Here is a 6,000-nt window from a genome sequence, read left to right as displayed (position 1 = left end):
CTGGTTAGATAATAGAAATTGAACAAAGAAACACTTCCACATCCTCATCTTTTCTTGAGAGTGCATCTACAACAACATTTTTCTTCCCTTTTTTGTAAATGATTTCAAAGGCATAACCCAACATTTTTGTGACCTATTTTTGTTGCTCTTCTGAAGATAATCTGTGTTCCAAAAAGTATTTAAGACTATCATGATCTATTTTTACCTTAATTTGTCTTCCCATTAGGTATGTTCACCATTACTTTAGTGCATGTAGTATTGCGAACATTTCCTTCTCATAAATAGGCTTGTGTAAATACTTTCCTTTGATTGGATGACTTTCAAAAGAAGTGGGTCTTCCTTCTTGCATTAAAACAACCCCAATTCAATTTCTTGAGGCATCACATTCCACAATAAAGTATTTTTTGAAGACCTGTGTAGCTAAGACTAGTGCTGGGCACATTTCCTCTGTAAGATGTTCAAAGGCCTTATTCGCTTCTAGAGTCCAAGAAAATGCATATTTCTTTAGTAACATTGTTAAAGGTGTTGTTATTCTCTAATAATTCCTAACAAACTTGTGATAATACCCTTTCAACCTAAGAAACCCTCTCAGATACTTATGGTTGGGGGGGTTTTCCATTATTTAATGGATTTAATTTTGTTAGGGTCTACCGTAAAACCTCATGAGATACAATATGACCTAGACATTCTACCTCCTGTACTCCACAAAACATTTGGGGGTTTTTGCATTTAATTGTTTCTCCTCCAATAGTTTGAGCACCGTCTCAACATGTCGGAAAGGATCCTTCCAATCCTTGATATAGATTAGTATATCATTAAAAAATACTAACACATATTTTCTAAGGAAGGATTTGAAAATGGAATTCATCAAACCTTGAAATGTAGAAGGTGCATTGGTAAGGCCAAAAGACATAATGACCCTCATGTGTTCTAAATATTGTTTTCGAAATGTCTTCAGTCTTCATTCTAATTTGATGATATCCTAAATAGAGATCCAACTTGGTGAAGTAAATTGATCCATGTAATTCATCCAACAATCCATCAATGATATGAATGGGAAAGTTATCTTTAATAGTGAGCTTGTTGAGCTCCATAGAATCCAGAAACATGTGCCATGATCCATCCTTATTGTTCCATGAAAAATAACTTTTAATAGGTTGAATTATACTGACCTCTAGCATATTTGCACTCTTGGGCATATGGACATCTATAAGGCCTAATGCTTGGAGGAACACTTCTTGAAATCAAATGAGTAGCATGATCATGATCACACATAGGTGGGAGGCCTTTCAGAGTCTCAAACACCTTGGAATGATTTTCCAACACATTTTGGAGATCTGGAGAAATAGATGATTTCAATGTTTGAACCTCTGGTGAGCATAATTGTGAAATTAGACCCCATTTTTATTTCTTTAAAATATTTGTCATGCTATTAGAGATAATTATGTTTCCTAGTTTCCTTGCGATTCCCCTTAATTTAACTTCCTTTACTTCCTAATGTTTTTTTAAGAAAAGTTATTGAAAATTAAAATCTATCGTACCCAATGATTGTAAACATTGGACTCCTAGTACAACATTAACACCACCCATTGGAATAGAGAGCATCAAACTATTCAATACATATTCCCCCATGGTTAGCTTGATATTATGGCACTTTCCAAAGGAATTTATAGTTCCTCAATTTGCATCCATCACTTGACACTCTAGTGTTGGGTATAGGAGGCAATTCAATTCATTGGCTATCTTACGATGAATAACATTATGGGTACTACCTGTATCAATGAACATTATTACATTTTTCTTCTTGATATGTCCTTCTATCTTGAGAGTTGGAGGGGTGGTAGTTCCTACCAGTGGTTTCTAGTGTATATCATCTTATTTTGAAGTTTCTTATTCCTTTCCCTCGACCTCTTCACAATCTATGTAAGATAATTTATTCTCATCACACTCATGACGTTTAGTGTATTTTTTATCACAATTGTAGAAAAGCATTTTTTTCTATTTTTTCTTTCAATTGTTGTGGTGTCAACCTTGTAGGTTATGGAAGGCTAGGATAAGTAACACTTCCATCTTTATAGTTTTGATTGGTAGGCTTCCTTGTTTCCATAATTTCAATTTTTCTTGCCAACCTAAATTCCTTCTCCAAGGAATCAAGTTCCCAAAGGTGAACCTCATGTTGGATGTTATCATTTAAAGTACCTATGAATAAATCCATCCTATGCTCCTATAGAATATAATTTACCCTTATATTCAATTTTTGGAAGTCCTCAATGTGCTCCTCCACTGAACCCTTTTGTTCGAGATTTATCAATTGACTAAATAAGGTGTTTCTATTTGTATCCTAATAATGTGGTATCATTTCCCCCATAACAATTGACTAAGAAATAAGTGGTCTATGAGAGAAAATCCATCAATACCATAAAAACTTATTTCATTCTAAATATAAATTTGCAATGCATAACTTTTGTGTGTGTTTCACATTATGGAGAAAAAAGATATTGCTCCATCTGTAGTATCCATGTTACCGAATCTTGCCATCAAACTTCCTCATATCGATCTTTGGAATATGGTGGGTTTTAAATCCAATGTTGGAGTATGTGAAATCATGATTAACATTTATTTTTTTTTCTTCATGAGTTCCATCTAATACATTTTGACCATTAGGAATCATTTCTTGTAGCAACTTTGTCAAACCTTCCTTCAAACCTTCCATGTCTGATTTTGTACCATTCTTCAAATATTCCATGTTTCCTTTCATTTTTTCTTCTATACCATCCCTATTAGCTTTCATGCCATCCTTCAAAACTTCCATGTATTATTTTACACTATTCTTAAAACCATCCATCTTAGCTTCCATTTCATTTTTGGTTACTCTTTGTGAGAGCAAAATTTTTTGCACTTGATCTCGTAATTTTGATATATAATGTTTCATTTCTTCCTCTTCTTCATGTGTCATAGAAGACATTTATGGTTGCTTAATAGGTGTGTCCATTTTTTTGTTTCAAGGAATTTTAAAATCAAACAATGACATCTATGCTTCATTATGCCCTTTGAATCACTTCAAACTGATTTTTCAAACAAAAGTTATGCAAAACTTAAAAAATACATACCTTTTACTTGATTTTTAGGAGCTCGATCTTGAAACAATTGTAAATATGTGACTTAGTATCTCCAAGTTATGAAATTTCTTCTTGTGGTATCTCCCTGAGTCCTCTTTCCAACCCCACAAGTCTGATCAAGATTGGATTCTTCAAGGAAGCATTATGCCAAATCTCCCATGATGGCCTAATTATAGACTAGTTCAGTAGAGTGAAGTTGTACGGGATGCCACATGTCACTGTTTTAACCTCAAGCACTAAAATTGATACAAGGAAAATAAAAAATGGTCCTATTTTAGACAATTTTTTTATATAATTCAAATAGGATTCCTTAAACTAAATTTATGACGATTTTCCCTAGGTCACCTGTTTCAGACAAAGTTATGGACCCTGCAAAAACCATAACTTCCTTAGAAAATATCTTCGAAAATATAGAGAACAATGACCTGAAATTTTTACATGCCATTATCTGATATTTCATCTCCACGTGGTAAATTTTTTAGCTTTTGAATCCTCTTTTAAAAAAGGTTATAGAGAAAATTCCAAGATGACCTATTTGAAGAAGCGAAACCCTAGAATCGAAAGCTTTGATACCAAACGTTATGCAACAAACTCAAAAATATATAGATCAACGACTTAAAAATTATCTTGTTTGAAGGGGAAACCTCCTTTACATAAATGAATGATTCTTGGATGATTCAAATGACAAAAATCCTTTTTATATAGGAGTCTAAGGGGTCACAATATAATAAGAGCCTACATAGTAATAATAATGTAAGGGAAAAACAATAACAATAGTGGGTTTATATGGGGCACAATAATAAAAATTTGGGGACTACATGGGAAAAAAATAGCAATAAGGGGGCTACACTAATAATAAAAATAAGAGGCTACACTAGTATTGTAGGGACATAACAAATGAAGTCCTTCAAAAACATTCTTAGCATCCTGAAAGTAGTAGGGGAATTAGTAAGACTAAGAGGCATCACTAACCATTCATATAGTTCATGATATTTTTTGAAGGTTTCCTTCCATTCATCTCCTTCTATAATCATAATCTTATAGTATTTACTCTTATGATGAATATTAGAAAAATACTTGGCATCATTCAAATAGTCAATTAAACAATTATTGTGTGGAAGTGGAATTGTGTACTTGATTGTTATTTTTTATGGATATGGAACCAATAGACATTCTCCATCCATCATCCTAATTTGGGTTGAAAATTTCCATAATGCCACATGGGATCAAACTCTCCTTGATGAAACCCTTCTCCAATAGCTTTTGCACTTGTCTCTTCACTCCTTCATCTTCTTGTGGAGTCATTCACTATGTTTTTCTGTTTGGACAAATTTATCAAGGGATTAAGTAAACATGATGACTTATGATTCATATACGAGATTTATTACTTTGTAAATCATCAAAAATGATATCAATGCATTTTTCACACATAACTTGAAATTCTTCAAGTAAATAATCTAAACATGTGCTAGTAAGAATTACCTTATGCTTCCCAATCAAAGAAAAATGCATTTCTCCCTTCATAACTTCTTCTTGTATCTATTTCCCACCCATCATTGATCATCCTATTCATTTTATTTTAACCAATATATGTCTCTTTTCTACGTCACCTTAATTTATTTAGCTTTATGTAATACCCCTATATGGTTATGCAAATATTCTTTATTTGGAAGGAATTGTTTCTAGTGTGGTGTCTAGGAACACATAAGAAACTTAAATGTAAGTACTAAATCATGATGTATTAAAGTGAATTGAATAATAAAATGAAATAAACTCGATGGTTTCTAGGGAATGAACATCAGTTAATGATATTTTTAGCCAAAAATCTGGAAAATATAAACTTCCCTTATTTACTCCTAAAAAGCCCTAGGAGTCGATTAACGTGATTTGATTTGATTGGGGAAGAAAAATATAATAAATCACTTAGTGCAGGGGAAACAAAATTGTGAAAGGGTGAATAAAGCATCGTAGTGCAAAAGGCAATATTTAATAATAAAAGGAATACTTTTCTAAAAAAGATAAGAAAAGCCTAGGTTATGTGGCTGGAAGATCCTAAAAAGTGGGATGCCACTAAGGAAAGTATGCTAGGGGAATTAAGGAATAAAAATTCCTTGATAGGAATCACAAGAGTTTGTTGATTCCAGTGGAAATGAAAGTCTCACCTTAGGGGAGAACCTATGATAGAGGTTCGTGCTTGGTGGAAAATTTGTCATCCCAAACCATTCCAGTTGGTATCATGGTTAGAGTTTTGAAATTATGGAATATTGGAGAATTTAGTATGTGATGTGATAATTTCAAATGGTTTTATTTGAATTATACATGTTGTTTTTCTTCCTGGTTCTAACTAAGTACTCTTTGGGTATGATATGAATGACGTAAATTATTTTTCATTAAGTATGTACAAGGTTTACAAGTAGAATTGACAGGGTTGGATAGATTGTTTGAAAGAAATAATCATTTGACAATATTTACAATATCATCATGAAAACGTAGTTTATATGTATAAGTAGAGTTATGCTTAGTTATTGATAAAATAATTTCGCGTATGTATATTGTGATACCTTTGTTCAGATAGATTGTATATTGTTGTAATTCTTCCTAATTAATACAAAACAAATTTCTAATCTGTTACATTCCTTTTCATACATTAATGCATTATTAAATTCTACTTGTAGTAAAGAGTTTAACATATTTAAATTATAAATGTAACTAAGTCATTTCAGAATAGAACTGGTTTTGCAGTTTTGGGAAAAGTTTGCAAGGAAATTATAAATCTCTTAATTGTGTAGTCACTACAACAATAAGGGTCATTAGTGAGGGTCATGCCTGTGACATACCTTTAAGGCCCGTCACCAATGTCGCATATCATGACAGACCTTAA

The sequence above is a fragment of the Pinus tabuliformis genome, chromosome 1_2, assembly GCF_031772625.1.
Source record: "Pinus tabuliformis cultivar Carrire ecotype Pingquan chromosome 1_2, CPIR1, whole genome shotgun sequence".
Lineage (NCBI taxonomy): Eukaryota > Viridiplantae > Streptophyta > Pinopsida > Pinales > Pinaceae > Pinus > Pinus tabuliformis.
Note: the sequence above shows the minus strand (reverse complement) of the source record.